A 20,130-nucleotide genomic window follows, 5' to 3' on the forward strand; every position below is an offset into this window, starting at 1 on the left:
AAGTGAAGAAGAACTAAAGAGCCTCTTGATGAAAGTGAAAGAGGAGAGTGAAAAAGTTGGCTTAAAGCTCAACATTCAGAAGACAAAGATCATGGCATTGGTCCCATCACTTCCTGGCTAATAGATGGGGAAACAGTGGCTGACTTTATTTTTCTGGGCTCCAAAATCACTGCAGATGGTGACTGAAGCCATGAAATTAAAAGACACTTACTCCTTGGAAGGAAAGTTATGAACAACCTAGACAGCATTGTTAAAAAGCAGAGACGTTACTTTACCAACAAAGGTCTGTCTAGTCAAGGCTACGGTTTTTCCAGTAGTCATGTATGGATGTGAGAGTTGGACTGTGAAGAAAGCTGAGCGCAGAAGAATTGATGCTTTTGAACTGTGGGGTTGGAGAAGACTCTTGAGAGTCCCTTGGACTGCAAGGAGATCCAACCAGTCCATCCTAAAGGAGATCAGTCCTGGGTGTTCGTTGGAAGGACTGATGTTGAAGCTGAAACTCCAATACTTTGGCCACCTGATACAAAGAGCTGACTCATTTGAAAAGACCCTGATGCTGTGAAAGATTGAGGGCAGGAGGAGAAGGGGACAACAGAGGATGAGATGGTTGGATGGTATCTATGGACATGGGTTTGGGTAAACTCCAAGGGTTGGTGATGGACAGGGAGCCCTGGCGTGCTGCAGTTCATGGGGTCACAAAGTGTTGGACACGACTGGGCGACTTAAGTGAAGTATATTTAAATGTAAGGACGGATACTGTGAAATTCTTTTTTTTTTTTTTTTACAATGCCTACTTTTATTTTTTGTGAACTTCTTGAGAAAAATATAAACAGCACATGATTTGACATATATTACAGCAAATTCTTTGTGGATCCATATCTTAGGATAATGAACAATAGACTACAAACCAGAAAAAGGGGCTGATTAGCTTTAAAAGCACTTGAATACCAAAGGAAATAAAGAATGAAACATGAACATAAGGAATTCATCTCCAAAATATACAAACAGCCCCTGCCACTCAGTATCAAAAATACATACACCACGAGAAAAAAAATGGGACAAAGTTTGAATGAAAGCGGAGCGTTCAAATGACAGGATGAAAACAGAATAAACAACAAAAGATGCTGACTCTATTCCCCTCAGGCCTTGGTGACCTGGGCTGCTGTCACATTCCTGAAGCCTGGGCAGGCTTGTTTCCCAAGGATGGACTGTCATGGGGCTGACGGAGCTGGGAGGTGTGCCAGCCAATGAGCCCTGCCCCATGGACCTGTTGAGCCTGTTTTCTGCACGGGCCCACAACCTCCAGATCCAGGAGGACCCCCCTGCTGTGAAACTACGCCTACTGCACCCAAAGGATGTGGAACCTCTGGGCTGAAAGAGCTTTGAAAAGCCTGTGGGCTCCTGTCTTCTGGTGGTCAGGTTCCCACCTCCAGCCTCCTTCCTTAGGGTCCTGCCATCTACCTATGAAAGCACCCTCCCCAGAGTGGTGTTGCAGGAACTGGGATGTGTCCAGGGGATGCGGTTAGGAAGGAAGAAGAATGGTACACAAGCCTTAGGTGCTTCTTCTGGCACCTTCCATTCTAACAGTCCAGGAACCAGACTTTCCCCAAGGCTCTGGTTCCCCCAGTAATCAGAATTGGGCATAAAGACACGCTGCCACCTTGTGGCCATTTCCCATAACAACAACTTTGAAACCATTGCTCATGGGCACTTACTGTTCCCAAGGCCTGCAGGGCTGTAAGTGAAAAATACTTGCCCTCAAGAAATGTCCTAGGGGAGGTCATTGGAAAAATATTCAAAACAGGGAAGATGTTTTGAATATTTATTCAAGAAGCCAACTTGAATAAGTAAGTTTAACTCTCATTGTTTAAAAAAAAACACATGAAAAGATGTCAACATCACTAAATATGAGAGAAAGGCAAATCAAAACTTCAATGAGTTATCACCTCACACTTATCAGAATGGCCATAGGCAGAAATTCTACAAACAATAAATGCTGGAGAGGGTGTAGAGCACAGGGAACCCTCCTACACTGATGCTGGGAATGGAAATTGTGGAGGACACGGGGCAGGTTCCTTTGCATGAAAATGAGAATGAAATTAGACTACAACCTAACACCATACACAAAAATAAACTGCAAATAGATTAAAGATCTAAATAAAAGGACAGATAATGTGAAACTATTGAAGAAAAAATTAGAACACACTTTGACATGAAATGTAGCATTTGTGATCCATCGCTCAGAATCATGAAAAATAAACAAATGAGACCTGCTGCTGCTGCTTCTGCTAAGTCACTTCAGTCGTGTCCAACTCTGTGCGACCCCAGAGACGGCAGCCCACCAGGCTCCCCTGTCCCTTGGATTCTCCAGGCAAGAACACTGGAGTGGGTTGCCATTTCCTTCTCCAATGCGTGAAAGTGAAAAGTGAAAGTGAAGTCTCTCAGTTGAGTCCGACTCTTAGCGACCCCATGGATTGCAGCCTACCAGGCTCCTCCATCCATGGGATTTTCCAAGCAAGAGTACTGGAGTGGGGTGCCACTGCCTTCTCCAAAATGAGACCTAATAAATGTTAAAAAGCAATTGCACAGCAAAGGAAATCACAAGTGAAAGAAAAAAGACAACCCTCAGAATGGAAAAAATTCTTGTAAACAAAGATACCCACAAGGAGTTTATCTCCAACACATACAAACAATGTGTATGGTGCAATATCAAAAAACAAACAATCCAATAAAAAATCAACCAAAGGTCTAAATGCACATTTCTCCAAAGAAGGCGTAGAGATGGCTATAAAGCACATAAAAGATGCTCAGCCTCACGAGTTCTTAGAGAAAAGCAAGTCAAATATACAGTGAGGTATCACCTCACATTGATCAAAGTGGCCATATCAAAAATCCTACAACAGTCAATTCTGCAGAGGCTGAGGAGAGAAGGGAACCCTCCTACACTGTTGGTGGGAGTGTAAATTAGTACACCCACCAGGGAGAGTATTGTGGTTCTTAGAAAACTAAGCATAGAAGTACCAAGTGATCCAGCAATACCATACATAGGTGTAGATCCAGAGGAAACCAAAATTTAAAAAGACACGTGCATTAATTAGCTTCTAATTAAAATAAATAAATTTATTTTAAAAAAAAGAAACTGAAAAAAAAAAAAAGACACGTGCATCCCAAAGATCATGGCAGCACTAGGTACAGTAGCAAAGACACAGAAGCAACTTAAGTGTATGAAGACAGATGAATGGATACAGAAGATGGGGTACATATACACAACACAATATAACTCAGAAATAAGGGATGAAACAATGACATTTCCAGTTACAGGGAAAAAACCAGAGGTGATCATACTAAGTGAAGTGAGACAGGGAAAGACAAGTATCATAGGATATCACTTCTGGTGGAATCTAGAAATGGATACAAATGAACTTCATTACAAAAGAGAAACAGGTTAACCGACTGCTGCTGCTGCTGCTGCGGCTAAGTCGCTTCAGTCGTGTCCGACTCTGTGAGACCCCACAGACGGCAGCCCACCAGGCTCCCCCGTCCCTGGTATTCTTCAGGCAAGAACGCTGGAGTGGGTTGCCATTTCCTTCTCCAATGCATGAAAGTGAAAGTGAAGTCGCTCAGTAAGTGTCTGACTCTTTGTGACCCCATGGACTACAGCCTACCAGGCTCCTCCGTCCATGGGATTTTCCAGGCAAGAGTGCTGGAGTGGGTTGCCATTGCCTTCTCCGGTTAACCGACTAAGAAAAGAAATTGATGTTTACCAAAAAAGAAATGTGGCTGGGGGCAGGGAGTAATTAGCTGGTTCAGATCAACATGTACACATTACAACAGGTGCTGTTGTTTAGTCACTCAATTGTATCTGACTCTACAACTCCATGGACTGTGGCCTGCCAGGCTCCTGTGTTCATGGGATTTTCCAGGCAAGAATACTGGAATCGATTGCCATTTCCTTCTCCAGGTGATCTTCCACCCAGGGATCAAATCCATGTCTCCTGCAAGTGTCCTGCATTGTAGGCGGATCCCTTACCACTGAGCCAAGAGGGAAGCCGTAAAACAGGTGGTGCAGGGCTCTTCAAAGTTCCTTAGGGCTTTAAATGACACCTGCCCTCAGGAAATGTCCTGGGGTAAGTCATCGCAAAAGAATTCCAAACAGGGCCAGGTTTCTAGAAGCCAAGAGGTTAACTGTACTCACAATGTGTAAAATAATAAAAGCACATGCAAAGATACTCCTTATAAATAATCATTAAATCAATGCCAATCAAAACTCCAATAAGGTATCACCTTACACGGGTCACAATGGCCATCATTGAAAAGATCTACGAAGAATAAATAATGTAGAGAACATATGGAAAAAGGAATCCTCCTACCATCTTGGTGGGAATGTAAATGGTGAAGCTACTGTGAAAAACAGCATGGAGTTTCCTTGAAACACTAAACGTAGAGGTATCATATGATCCTGCAATCTCATTCCTGGACTTAGGTTCAGGAAAAAAATCTTCATTCAAAATGACACATGCACCTTGATATTCAGGGCAGCACTATTTACAACAGCCAAGACAGAATCCACCAACGTGTCCGCTGACAGAAGTATGAAGACTGTGTGGTACATTATACACTGGAATGTGACTGAGCCATAAAGCAGAACGAAATGCTGATATTGGCAGTGGCATGGATGAACCAAGAAATTGTAATTCTATGCGAGGGAAGTCAGAGAGAGAGACAAATATGTGACATGTGCAGGTGGAATATATAAATTCATACCGGTGAACTAATGTACCAAACAGACTCACAGCCTGAGAAAACCAAATTCCAATTATCGAAAGAAAGTTAGAAGAGAGTTTGGGATGAAAATATACACACTAATATATATCAAGTTGATAATATATTAAGTTTTCTGAATAGAACAAGAAACTGTACTGAAAAAATTGTAATAACATATATGAGGGAAAAAATAAAAGAATATATATATGTCTGTGTAACTGAATCAAGTTCATGTACATCCAAAACAAACAAAAACATCAGAAAGCAACTCACTCCAATACCAAATAACAATTACATTACCTGAGCTTGGTGTAGGGGGAACCAGACAGTGGTGACCCTATGAATTGGATATGGGATGTGTTATGATATTAATATGACACCTCCAAAGGTTTTCACTCAGCAGAACAAAGAGCAGCAAGCCACTTAAAGGTGCCTGACCTCTTATGAACGCGACAAGGTGAAGAAGAAGGACCACAGGTTAATCAGGGCAGCACTCACAATGCAGACGTTGGGAATCTCAGACAGGACAAGACACACTGCAGGTAAAGACCAGGTATGTGGTCTCTGAGTACACAGGATCCTGACCCATGTGGATGGGCTGAGAGCCACACAATCCCCAGACCCTGCGCCTGGGCCCACGACCTTTGGTTAGGACCCCAGGGCTCTGCTGTTTGGGCCCCTAAGGCAGAAGCGAGTGGGCTCCTGTAACCCCCTGGGATGATAGAAAGAGGTAGGGTTGGTCTCCTCTCCCCACACTGTCCCAGAGAAGTCCTCCTCTCTTCCCTTTGGTTCTGTGTGATATTAACAGTTTTTACAGCTGTCATGATAATGTTGAACACACTACCTTGGTTCTGGCAGGCTCGGTCCTTTCTTGTTCCACTGAGGTGTTGAGAAAACATGCCAGACACAGGGCTGGGAGATGAGGGGCAGGTCTGGTCTCTGCTGAGGAGGGACGGTCGACTGGAATGAGATCACAGCAGCAACCTCACCTGCTGCCCTTTGGCTTTTTGCCTGATCCATGTGCCCTGCAATCAACTCACCAGGTGAACCTGCCTCCCTTCCCGCCATGCTCATGCTGGAAAATTGGAATAATTACCAGGTAGACACATCTACCTGAGGCGTCTCCAGGAGCCCCAGGAAGGGTGAACCTTGCGGGGGTAGAGAGGCAGACAGGCACAGACCTGTATAAAATGAATACGGGGAAGCATTAATTCCTAAACACAAGTGAAGCGCTCGTGTGGTCTCCCCATACACGTGATCCTGACCCATGCAGACAGGGTGAGACTCACACAGTGCCCAGTCCCCCCACCTGGGGTCACATGTCCCCTCGGTCAGGACACCATGGCTGTGGTCAGCCGAGCCCCAATGTGTGAACAAGCCAGGACACTGAGACCCTAGAAAGAAGTGTAGGGACCATCTCCTCGTCCCTCAGTTGTCCATGAGAAGTCAAGCCCCTCCTGTTTTCACTTTGGTTCTGTGTGATTTTTGCTGCTTTGAAAGCTCATGCCAGAGGTGAACACTCTACCTTGGTTCTGGCAGGCTCTGTCTTTCTTGTCCCACTAAGGTGCTGAGAAAACAGGAGAGCTGGGCTGAAAGATGAGGGGCAGCTCTGTTCTCTTCGGAGGAGAGAGTCGACTGGAAGGAGGTCACAGCCGCAACCTCACCTGCTGCCCATTGACTTTTTGCCCGATCCCTGTGCCCTGGAATCAACTCGCCAGGTGAACCTGCCTCCCTACTCAACCTGAATGTGCTGAAAAATTGGAATGATTACCAGGTAGCCCACCTGAGGGGTCTCCATGAGCCCCAGGGAAGGTAAATCTGGGAGAGAAAGACTGGGAGCCTGACCGCAGCACTGACCCCTGGGAGGGCCATGGAACCCCACTCAAAGGAGAGCACGGTCACCAGAGAAGCCTGCCCAGCCCCAGAGCCCAGACATCTGAGCACTGATGCTCAGACGCAGGCACGGAGTTTCCCAGACAGAGGCCAGGCCTGGTCTCTACCCGGGTCTCCATGTTTTAGTGCACACGGAACAGTCAGGGCTAAATGTTCTCATTGCAGAAAGCGCACGGTCTCATCTAAACATCATCAGTGTTGATAGGACTTGGAGAGGTCTAAACCTACCATGTAGACAGAACTTGGTCAGGTTCAAACTTGGTCTCCCCGGAGACACAGGTCACACACATGCAAGGGTTCTCACTGTTGAACAGGGGGCTCACCTGCCGAGGTCCAGCCCCGGCTGATCCAGGGTATTCGAAGGAGAGACGGCTTAGGCGACCTATTCAAGTGTTAATTAGAGATATAAACAGTAATAGGATGAGGATAGCTCAGTAGGAAAATTCAGTGGAGAAAAGAAGCTGCGTAGCTTGGTTTATGCGGAAAATCAATATAACCTGTGACACCAGGTTAGCTTTGACCATGGAGACCGCAGGCACCCTCTCGAATAGCAGAAGGTGTCCCACCTTAGACACCTTCTCGAGTGGGTCTTAGAAGCCCAGGCAAATAAATGGTCGCAGAGGACCTCAGCGTTCCAGATGGAGACTCAGCTGGAAATTGAGGGGAAGAATGACATGGGGAGACCAAGCCTTGGTGAGCAAGGCCCGTAGCTTTATTTTCAACAAGGGCTTTTATACCTCAAGTTACACATAGAGGATAATAGGGGATGCAAAGTCAGCAGTCTTTGATCCTTATCAAAAACCAGGGTTTCTTTCCTGCAAATTTATCGTATACAAATGGTTTAGGTGATTTACATAATCTTCTGGCCAGAAGGCCTATTAACATTTTATGACTCTTGACAAAGGTTTGTCAACCGTAAGACTTATTTTCTCTAAAAGTAATTATTTTAAGGTTTGGCGCCATCTTCCGAAGGTGTTAGATAAAATTGCATTCCTATAGGGCGGATGTGTAATGGGTTTACAACAAAGGAAAGAATTTATTACCTTAAGGGTCTAAAGTTGCTAACACCAAGGCCACTACTTATTTTTTCTACATACCAACTATATTAATTAATACGTATTCAAGGATACAATACAGGGGACATGAAAACTTGGCAGAAAGCATTGGCTCATCAATGAAATCTTTTACTAGTTTTATTCTGACAGTTTCTAACTCTCTGAGAGGCTCTAAGCTGTTTGAATATCTTAAGCTTACCGTGCCTCTCGAGGCTGGGAGACTGTAAACAATCGTATGCATAGCTGTAGGAGACCCGGTAAACTTGTCAGGCGAGTTAGAGAGCTATCTGAGGGGTTTGGATTTAAACACTCCTAATTGCCCAGGAACTTTATTAACTGGAGCTGTAAGTTAACTCTTTGACAGAGAGAGCGAGATGGTGGTGGGGGACAGCCCCCAGTAAAGTCAGAGGTGAGAGCACAAAGCAATAAAGTAGGCAGACTCTGGTTTTTTGGGGGGTAGATGCTCGAGAATATCCAGGGGGACTCCTGAGGCTCGATCCCGCCTTTGCATATGCCGAGCTTCCTTCCTCATGACCTTTGTCACGAGTGGAATGCCTCACTGGCTCCCGGCACTCACCCTCGTGTGGGAGCTGGGATGTACATTTTTTGAAGAAATCATCACTGGGCTCCACACTTCACCCACATCAGGAAACTGAAAGGATCTGTGTCATTACACATTTCAACAAGCAAGACAACAATGTTAGCTATTTCTCTGGTCACATGATGGTCAGGATCCAGGGGAGATCCAGGAACTCCTGAGTGCAGCCCAGTGTCCTGTAAAGACAGACAGGAAGTGGCCAGATTCCAGCATCCCAGGCTTCCAGCAGGAGGTGACCACACTGGAAGTCTTTTGGAAAATACTTTCTTTATCAGTATAAAAATATATTGTTGAAATTTCAAGCATACTACTTATTACTTGCAAACCTAAAATATTCTTAAAAGCTTGGCACCCTCATCTTTGTGGTTTCCATTGTTTCAGATTTTCTAGGTAGCAGCAAGCCATCATTGCAAACTACTTTCGTCTAATTCTGTTATTTGTTATATTATGAATGAAGGGTCACACTTAAAAAGAAAAGAAAGTCCCTGACAACAATTAGTGATTGAAGGAGCACATGAGCTGCAGGTACTTTTTCTTCTAACAGTTTCATTTTTCTCCATGAAGAAAACAGAAAACATAGGCCCCCTGATTTTTTTGCTTCTCTGTTCAAAGTGAGCTAGAATGAAATTGATATTCATATCAACAGGTAACATTTTTGAGGGTTGAAATGTCATACCAGGGAAAAATGGTCTGGAGAAAAGGGAATGCTCCTCTGCTGTTAGAGGGAAAGCACATCCTAAAAATAAAGCTAAAATTCAAATAGGATTTAATTATGACAGTATGTGGTTACAGAGAGTGTGAACCAAGGGTCTACACATAGCAGGCAATATGTGAAGACAAATTTGATATCTCAGATGTGAGAGTAAAGGTTACCTGTCAGATATGCAGCTGGTATGCACACATTCTTTTAGAATATTGCATGTATCTTTTCAAATTATAGCTTTGTCTGGATGTATGGCTAGGAGTGAGATTGCTGGATCATATGGTGACTGCAGCCATGAAATTAAGAGATGCTTGCTCCTTGGAAGAAAAGCTGTGACCAACTTAGGCAGCATATTAAAAAGCAGAGACATTGCTGACAAAGGTCCATCTAATCAGAGCTATGGTTTTTCCAGTAGTCATGTATGGATGTGAGAGTTGGACTATAAAGAAAGCTGAGTGCTGAGGAATTGATGCTTTTCAACTGTGGTACTGGAGAAGACTCTGGAGAGTCCCTTGGACTACAAGGAGATCCAACCAGTCAATCCTAAAGGAGATCAGTCCTGAATGTTCATTGGAAGGACTGAAGCTGAAACTCTAATAGTTTGGCCACCTGATGTGAAGAACTGACTTGTTAGAAAAGACCCTGATGCTGGGAAAGATTGAGGGCAGGAGGAGAAGGGGACGACAGAGGATGAGATGGTTGGATGGCATCACCGACTCAGTGGACATGAGTTTGAGTAAGCTCTAGGTGTTGGTGATGGACTGGGAAGCCTGGCATGCTGCAGTCCATGGGGTTGCAAAGAGTCGGACGTGACTGAGCGATTGAACTGATCCTGTAATTAGATTCATTGGCTACACTTAACTGATAAATTCTTTGTAAAGAAAAACTTAAGAGGAAAACTACTTCATGTGATTTTTAAAGAATTCTCATAAAAATTAGTTTCCTAATGGAATCTTCTATTTTAAAAAATCTCCCACTTTTATTTTGCTATTTTGCTAAGTAATATTCTATATATATTTCATATATGGCAATATATATATGTATGTCATATGAAAATGTTGGTATATCTTTTATGAAAATATATGTACATATCTCATACATGAAAATAGAGATATATATTTTTATATATAAAATTTAAAACTTTCATAAAATTAAAATTTTCATAAATAAAAAATTTTCAAACAATTAAAGCCTTTCATTGTGTGCCTCACAACAAACTGTGGAAAATTCTTAAAGAGATGGTAACACTAGACCACCTTACCTGTCTCCTAAGAAACCTGGATACAAGTCAAGAAGCAACAGTTAGAATGGGACGTGGAACAATGGACTGGTTCCAACTGGGACAGGAGTACATCAAGGCTGTATATTATCACCCTGCTTATTTAACTTACATGCAGTGTTGTTGTCGTCAGTTGCCAGTCGTGTCTGACTCTTTGTGACCCTGTGGACTGCAGCTCACCAGGCCTCCCTGCCCCTCACCATCTCCTGGAGTTTGCTCAAGTTCATGTTCTTTGCATCAGTGATGCCATCCAGCTATCTCATCCTCTGACACCCTCTTCTCTTTCTACCCTCAATCTTTCCCAGCATCAGGGACTTTTCCATTGAGTCATCTGTTTGTATCAGATAATCAAAATCCTGGAGCTTCAGCATCAGTCCTTCCAGTGAATATTCAGGGTTGATCTCCTTTAAAATTGACTGGTTTGATCTCCTTGCTGTCCAAGGGACTTTCAACAGTCTTCTCGGACACCACAGTTTGAAGGCATCAATTCTTTGGCGTTTTGCCTTCTTTACAGTCCAGCTGTTACAACCGTATGTGACCACTGGGAAGACCATAGCCTTGACTATATGGACCTTTGTTGGCAGAGTTAATGTGTCTGCTTTTCAACACTGTCTAGGTTAGTCATTGCTTTCCTGCCAAAACAATCATCGTCTGATTTCATGGCTGCAGTCACTGACCGCAGTGATTTTGGAGCCCAAGAAGGGGAAATCTGTCACTACTTCCACATTATCCCTTCTATTTGCCATGCAGTAATGAGGCCGGAAGCCATGATCTTAGTTTCTTTAATATTTAGTCTTAAGCTGGCTCATTCACTCTCCTTCACTCAGCAAGAAGCTCTTTAGTTCCTCTTCACATTCTGCCATTAGAGTGGTATCATCCCCATATCTGAGGCTGTTGATGTGTTTCCCACCTATCTTGATTTCAGCTTGTAACTCATCCAGCCCAGCCTTTTTCATGATGTGCTTAAAGTATAGGTTAAACAAATGGGGTGACAGCAGACAGCGCTGTCGTATTCCTTTCTCAATCTTGAACCAATCAGTTGTTCCATACAGGGTTCTAAATGTTACTTCTTGACCTGCACACAGATTTCTCAGAAGACAGATAAGATGGTCTGGTATTCCCATCTCTTTAAGAACTTTCTATAGTTTGTCATGATCCACATAGTCAAAGGCTTTAGTGTTGTCAATGAAACAGATAGATGTTTTCCTGAAATTCCCTTGCTTTCTCTATAATCCAGTGAATGTTGGCAATTTGATCTTTAGTTTCTCCTCCATTTCTAAACCCAGCTTGGACATCTGGAAGTTTTTGGTTCACATAATGCTGAAGCCTAGCATGCAAGATTTTAAGCATGACCTTACTAGCATGGGAGATGAGTGCAACTGTCAGTGGTTAGCACATTCTTTGGTACTACCCTGCTTGGGAACTGGGATGAGGATTGACCTTTTCCAGTCCTGTGGCCACTGCCAGGTTTCCAGATTTGCTGATATAATGAATGCAAAATCTTGATGGCATCATCCTTTAGGAATTTGAATAATTCTGCTGGAATTTCTTTGCATCCACTAGCTTTATTAACAGTAGTGCTTCTTAAGGCCCACTTGACTTCACACTCCCAAATGTCTGGCTCTGGGTGACTAACCACATCATCGTGGTAATGCAGTTCATTAAGATCTTTTTTATACAGTTCTTCCATGTATTCATCTCTTCTTGATATCTTCATTGTCTTCTCTGTCATTTTTATCCTTTATTATGCCATCTTTGGGTGGAATGCTCCCTTGATGTTTTCAATTTTCCTGAAGAGATTTCTAGTCTCTCCCCTTCTGTTTTTTATTCTAGCTTTATGCACTGTTCATTGAAGAAGGCCTTCTTGTCTCTCCTAGCTGTTCTTTGGAACTCTGCGTTTAGTTGGATGTACCTTTCCCTCTCTCCCTTGCTTTTTGATTCTTTTCATTCTTCCACTATTTGTAAAGCCTCCTTGGATAACCACTTTGCCTTCTTGCTTTTCTTTTTCTTTGGGATGGTTTTGTTTGCCACCTCCTGTACAATATTACAGACCTCTGTCCATAGTTTTTCAGGCACACTCTAGATCTAGTCCCTTGAATCTATTCATTACCTCTACTGTGAATCCGTATGGCATTTGATTTAAGTCATACCTGGCTGGTCTAGTGTTTTTCCCATGTTTTCTTTACTTTAAGCCTGAGTTTTTCTGTGAGAATCTGATGATATGAGCCATAGTCAGCTCCAAGTCTTGTTTTTGCTGACTGATTATAGTTCCTCCAGCTTCAGCTACAAAGAATGTAATCAATTTGATATCAGTAATGACCATTTGGTGAGGTCCATGTATAAAGTCATCACTTGTGTTGTTGAAAAAGGGTCAACAACATGAAGAATCCCTTTCGTGGATCACTGCCTTGTTGTGGCAAAGGGGCTTGCATAACTCAGTGAAGCTATGAGCCATGCCATGCAGGGCCACCCAAGATGGACGGGTCACAGCAGAGAGTTCTGACAAAACATGATCCACCAGAGGAGGGAATGGCAAACCACGCCAGTATACTTGCCGTGAGAACCTCAGGAACTGTATAAAGGGCCATATGCAGAGTACATCTTGCTAAATGCCTGGCTGGATGAATCATAAGCTGGAATCAAGACAGCTGGGAGAAATATTAACAGCCTCAGATATGCAGATGATACCACCCTAATGGCAGAAAACTAAGAAGAACTAAAGAGCCTCTTGATGAGGGTGGAAGAGAGAGTGAAAAAACTGACTTCAAACTCAACTTAAAATCATGGCATCCAGTGCTATCACATCATGGCAAACAGATGGGGAAAAATGCAAACAGTGGCAGATTTTCTTTTCTTGGGCTCCAAAATCACTGTGCTTCAAATTTCATGGTGACTGCAGCATGAAATTAAAAGATACTTGTTCTTTTGAAAAAAACCTATGACAAACCTAGACAGAATGTTAAAAAGCAGACATCACTTTGCTGAAAAAGGTCTGTATAATCAAAGCTATGGTTTTTCCAGTAGTCATGTATGCAGAAGGCAATGGCACCCCACACCAGTACTCCTGCCTGGAAAATCCCATGGATGGAGGAGCCTGGTAGGCTGCAGTCCATGGGGTCGCTAAGAATCGGACACGACTGTGTGACTTCACTTTCACTTTTCACTTTCATGCATTGGAGAAGGAAATGGCAACCCACTCCAGTGTTCTTGCCTGGAGAATCCCAGGGACGGGGGAGCCTGGTGGGCTGCCGTCTCTGGGGTCTCACAGAGTCGGACACGACTGAAGTGACTTAACAGCAGCAGTAGCATGCATATGAGAGCTGGACCATAAAGAAGGCTGAGCACTGCAGAACTGATGCTTTTGAACTGTGGTGCTAGAGAAGACTCTTGAGAGTTCCTTGGACATCTTGGAGATCAAACCAGTCAATCCTAAGGGAAATCAACCTTGAGTATTCATTGGAAAGACTGATGCTGCAGTTGAAGCTCCAATACTTCAGCCACCTGACGTGAAAAACTGACTCATTTGAAAAGACCCTGATTCTGGGAAAGATTGAGGGCAGGAGGAGAAGGGGGCGGCAGAGGATCTGATGGTTGGATGGCATCACTGACTCAGTGGACATGAATTAGCAAACTCCAGGAGAGAGTGGACAGAGAATACTGGCGTGCTGCAGTCCATGGGGTCACAAAGAGTTGGACACAACTTAGCAACTGAACAGCAACAAAGAATTAAAAAGGTTCATAAAATGAATAAGTTTCTGAAAATTTAAACTTCGTGAGATTAAAAACTGCTTCATCAAATTAAAAACTTCCTCATAATATTGAAATTATAAAATTATTTATAAAATTAAAAATTTCTATTCCAGGAGACACCTTATTCAGAAAACCAAAAGATGAACCACATACTGGAAGAAATCATTTCCAAAACACATATCAAATAAAGGATCTGTACTCAAATTAGACCAAACAGCCCCATTCACATTTGGTAAAGGCTGAAAAACACACCTAGCCAAAGAATATAAACAGATACGTACATAGATATTTTTATCAAGATATAATTTTTATATCTCTGTGTAGATTTTAACATCTCTGGGTACATAGATATTTATATCTCTCGGTAGATAAATATATATATATATATCTATGTAGATCAATATTCCATAAAATTAAAACTTCCATAAAAATAACTTTCATAAATTGAATAACTGGCATAAATTGAATAATTTTCATAAAATTAATAACTTTCATACAACTAATAACATTCATATTACTCACTTCCTTACAATTACTCACTTTCATATGAGTAAAAACTTACTCAGAAAAAATAAAAATTATAAAATTACTTATTAAATTAAAAACTTTTACTCTATGAAATACCTTATTCAGAAAATCAAATAATGAACCACAAACTGAAAGAGACTATTTCCAAAACACATATCAGATAAAGGATCTATACTCAAATTATACCAAACAGCTCCATTAAAATTTGGCAAGGATTGAAACACAAAACTGGGGGAAAAAAGATAAACAGATAATAAATAAGGAAGGAAGAAGGACTAGGGTGGGATAGAGACTGCCCCTTGAGACAGCTAACCCTAGGATCTGACATTCCCTCACCTGGTCAATGTCCTGAGAAAACCACCATTCAAACAGGCATGTGAACCCCCGCCCTTCATTGTACCGCTACTTACAATAGACAGACTAAATCTTAAAGAAATGTGGTACATATATACAATGGGCCATTACTCAGACAAGAAAACTGCCACTGAAATTATGAAATTATGCCACTGGTCACCACAAGGTTGAACCCTGGAGGATCAAACACTAAGTGGAGTCTGCAACAGAGGAAGAAAATAGCAGATGATGTCCTTTGTAGGCAAAGTTTAAAAAAAGAAATACATTGGAAGTAATTTACAACACCAAAGGAGACTCAGAGCTTCAAATACAAAAAAAGAATCCAGAGAAAGAAAAGGGCTAGGGATGAATTAGGAGGTCAGTACTAATGTAAACACAGAAATCTGTATCTGTATTAGCTAATCCACAAGGATTATCTCCTGCCTTCCTTTCTTCTATTTACATATACATAGAAATACTTATATCTAACATATAAATAAATACCTGTCACTATAATAGATAATACACAAGGAATATTCCCTTCCTTTTGCACATATAAAAACATTTGTATCTCTAATAGTTCCTCCACAGGGACCTGATGTTCACATAGAGAACTTTACTCCACCTTGTTCAATAATCTCTATGGCAAAAGAATCAATAAAAAGTACAAATATGCTGTATGATTAAGTCATAACTGAATCAGTCTGTTGTACACTTGTTGCAGTGGAAGGAAAAAAAAAGGAGTGAGTTTTCTCTTTCCCCTTCCTGAGAACAAAGAAGATGAAGAGAACAGTGAGCAGGCCTGAACAGTCCTACTTTTTTTACTTTAACTGCTCCTAACTCTGCATGTCTGTAAGTTTGCTTTTCTGCAGCCTAACTCTGCAGGCGTTACAGTTCACAGTTTTCTTTAGACTCTATGCTAAATACATCCCCTATCTGCTTACGACACCCTTGCCCTTGTGTTACACATCGGAAAGAAGGCCACAGAGCCACTGAACGGCCAGACTCAATGACTGAGCTACTGACTCTAGCCTGTGACTGTCTTTGAAATTGTTAAATGAAAATATCTCCTGCCATATTAATGAACAAGAAATGTCACCGCCATCAGTGATTTCTGGCCCCCAAATGTGAATGAGGGCTCCCCAGATTGTGATCCAGGGGGTGCTGCTGCTGCCCCTCCCCCCGCCCCGGTGACTGCTGAGGGGCTGGGGGTGCAGGAAGCAAGGTGGGCGAGGAGATGGGACTGGCCCCGACGGCTGAGGTCACGGGAAAGGAGTGGAGGCAGTGACCCCGAGGCTGCACCTCCCAGACACAGAATGCTAGATCCCTTAACCTGATACCTGATCTTTGATGTGCAGACTGCCTGCTCCCTGTGTTGCAAACCTGTACATAGCCTGACTCACCCTCTGCCTCCTTGGAGCAGTTTTCTCAGAGCTACTGAGATGCTGTCTCCTGGGTTTGAAGTCCTAAACATTCACACCAAATAAAATAACTCTACTTTCAGGGTGTGACTATATTTTTTAGTCGACAAAACAATGCACGAGGAAGAAATCAAGATCCTAATACCTTTGTCCCTCATCTTATGTAAGCTCCTAGACTCCTTGTGGAGCGGGGGCGCAGTTCTTGAGGCATGAGACTACTGCGTTCCGCTCTCTGCCGGCTGAGAATTAAAGCCACCTTTCTATTTCCTCCAAACTCTGTCTCCATATTTTTCATTCAGCTTCGGTGGGCAGAGAGGCCAAGCTTTTGGCCAGCAACACACTGAAGACAAGCACAAAACTGTAGATCAACTAGACTTCAACATAGTGTTGGCAGGAGATTAAAGAAAAGGAAAGAAAAGTAATGCCTAGTTTATTCCCTCCCACCTGCTGGACTCAGGATGCTATTTGATTCCAAGAACATGATTAGGCTTGAATTCCAGGGCTGGGCTAGTGCGGGGGCTAGACAGCCAGGCAGGATGCCCTGCATTGAGATCTGTTTCAATCCTGTACTGTCTCTGGTTTTCTCTGGCTGGGACCAGAATCCCTAGTGCAACCCACTGATGGTGGCCTGAACCTCTGGCCTTGAGGGCAAGATTAAAGTCACCAAGTATCCAGGGCCCTGGTGCTGGGTCCCCAGTTGAAGCCTCCTTCCTGAGAGTGCAGCCTCCTAGGCACCTCAGCTGGGAGTGATGTCCCAGGTAGGCATGAGCCTTGAGGGGAGGGGTAAAGCTTTAGGGGGAAGCAGTGAGACTCAAGGCCTTTGGGGTTTGCTCAGTCACATTCCACTCAAATTTATAGCCCAGGAAGTTAACCTTCCCTAAGGCTCTGGTTGCAGGTGGAACCAGAGTTGGGCATGACAAAGTGCTGCCACCATTTGGACATTTCCTGTAACTACAACTTGCCCACTGGTGTTTACTGGCACCTGTGTGGCTGTTAATGACCACAGCCCCCTGGAAAGGTCCTGGGGTGGGTATTGCAGAAATCAATTCCAAACATAACTGCCTTTCAAGAAGCATCTTGTAACATATAAAATTTCCTCACATCCTTTAGGAAAAAAAAAACCCAGATGGCCTCAGGACAAGATGCTCCACATCCCTAAATATTACAGGAGGAATGCCGATTAAAACGACAACAAAAAATCAAATCCCACCTGTCAGAATGGTCATCTTCACAAGTTGACAAATAATAAATGTGGGAGAGAGCTGGGAGAAGAGGGAACCTCCCTGCATAGTTAGTGGGAATGGACATTGGCAACAGTTGCTAGAAAGGACAGCTTCCCCATCCCAGAAAAAAAAAAAAAAACTTTCCAGAAAACTAAGCCTAGGATATGGACTTCCCACACATGAACCTAAATCCTGAGAGAATCATCATTCAAAAAGACACACACACCACAGCGTTCACCGCAATGCTACTTCCAATAGCCAAGACACAGACTCAATAAAGTATCACCGACAGAGTAAATCTTAAAGAAACGTGGTACATATATACAATAGGCTGTTACTCAGATATAAAAATTGCCACTGAAATTACGAAATTAAGCCACTGGTCACCACAAGGATGGACCTTGGAGGATCATACAGGAAGTGGATTTAGCAACAGAGGAAGAAAATAGCAGATGATGTCCCTTCCAGGCAAAGTTAAAAAAAAAAAAAAAAAGAGAGAGAGAGACAGTGGAAGTAATTTACAACACAAAAGGAGACTCAGAGATTCATACACAAAGAATTGCAGGGAAAAAAATGGAAAGGGCTAGGGATGAATTAGGAGGTCAGTACTGACGTATACACAGAAATCTGTATCTGTATTAGCTAACCCACAAGGATTATCTCCTTCCTTACTTTCTTCCGTTTATGCTCATATACAGAGAAACATTTGTCTCTAACATATACATAGAAATCTGTGGCTGTAATAGATAATCCACAAGGACTATCTCCTTCTTTTCCTTGCACATGTACAAAAAATGTGTATTTCTAATGAAGAGTCCAGAGGGACCTGATATTCAGCACAGAGAAGTTTATGAACTTTGTTTAATAAAGTCTATGGCAAAAATTTTTTTAAAAAGTACAAATATGCTGTATGTATCTGTCATAAGTAAATCAATCCATTGCTCACTGAGTGATAGTTGCTCCGTCATGCCTGACTCTCTGCAACCCCATGGACTGGAGCCTGCTAGGCTCCTCTGTCCATGGAATTCTACAGGCAGGATTCCTGGAGTGGGTTGCCATTTCCTTCTCCAGGGGATCTTCCCGATCCAGGGATCCTGCATTGCCAGACAGTCTTTACCATCTGAGCCACCAGGGAACCCTACTGCTGCTGCTGCTGCTAAGTTGCATCAGTCGTGTCTGACTCTGTGCGACCCCACAGACGGCAGCCCAACAGGCTCCTCTGTCCCTGGGAGTCTCCAGGAAAGAATACTGGAGTGGTTTGCCATTTCCTTCTCCAATGCAGGAAAGTGAAAAGTGAAAGTGAAGTCGCTCAGTCGTGTCCAACTCTTAGCGACCCCATGGACTGTAGCCTACCAGGCTCCTCCACCCATGGGATTCTCCAGGCAAGAGTACTGGAGTAGGGTGCCATTGCCTTCTCCCAGGAACCCTACTATTAAGAGACATTTCTAAGTATAAAGACAGTTCAACTTAAAAAGTATCAGCAGAGACATGCTTGACTTTATCTTATAATCTATTGACAATACATCAGAATATGTAATGAATCCATACACCTTTTCCAAAGGAATACCCAATACACAAGTAGCAATAAAGTTATAAATGACAGTCATCAATCAGATGAAATAATTTAAATGAAGCTTTTCTCTCTCAAAGAGATGGGGACTGGGCAAGTGGTCAGGAAGGAAATACAATGTGCTTTTAACTTTGTATGAAAAATAATGTTGCTGATAATAATGTTGTTCCATGTTGCTGAACATAGTTCTGTTTTTGGCAAATAAATCTTCTACTTCAAATTGCTGTCCAAATGCTTTATTAAAACTCTGCTTCTGGCCTTTGTTTTGGAATCTGTTACTTTTGTTGCCACCTCCTGATCGCTGTCCTCTGAAGCTTCTACTTCTTTCCTGCTGTCCCCTGACACCTTGGTTGGCCTCGCCTGTCCCCTGAAGCCTCAATGGCCTTATCACTGTCCTCGGAAGTTGCAATATCCTTCCCGTGGACCATCTAGCTCTGGTTGCTTCTGTGCTGGTAGAAGCTGCCAGTGCCCTGAATCATGCCACTTTTCCCGTACTTCTGTTACTGATGCAGTAGGGATATCAAAGCAAACACCCTGCTTTCCTTTGAGAAAGACCATTCCCTTCACTTTGGAATCAATATCCTCACCCAGCTGCTCTTTAAATTCTTTCCAAGCATAGCTAATGTTTGGCATTTCAGTTGAGCACCACAAGATCATAATCACAGAGCCCGCTTCGGAGTTGATCAAGGAGCGCTGGGCTACCAACGTGGCACCGGAAATGCGGGCCAGGGCTGCTGCCAGGGCTTCTACAGCTCCCTTCTCCGAAGTCAGCTTCTCGGCTGACTGCTTGAAGTGACCAATCGCAGTGGGAGGCACAGAGTCCAGGAGCCTGATGGCATCTTTGCTAGAAGCTTTTATTACCTCTGTTGCAGAAGGAACAGCTATTTGTTAAAATTTAATTCCTGCTTTTTCAGACATTTCTCCAAAGAAGACTTACAGATGGCTAACAAACACATGAAAAGATGTTCAACATCACTCATTATCAGAGAAATGCAAATCAAAACCACAAAGAG

The 20,130-nt window shown here is 43.0% G+C and overlaps 1 pseudogene; it reads right to left on the reverse strand.

The window, feature by feature from the left end:
• The window catches only part of LOC104989466, a 93,327-nt pseudogene that overhangs the window by 70,739 nt on the left and 2,458 nt on the right, over positions 1-20,130 (reverse strand).

This window comes from Bison bison, unplaced genomic scaffold (genome assembly GCF_000754665.1).
Source record: "Bison bison bison isolate TAMUID 2011002044 unplaced genomic scaffold, Bison_UMD1.0 scf7180017864155, whole genome shotgun sequence".
NCBI classification, from domain to species: domain Eukaryota; kingdom Metazoa; phylum Chordata; class Mammalia; order Artiodactyla; family Bovidae; genus Bison; species Bison bison.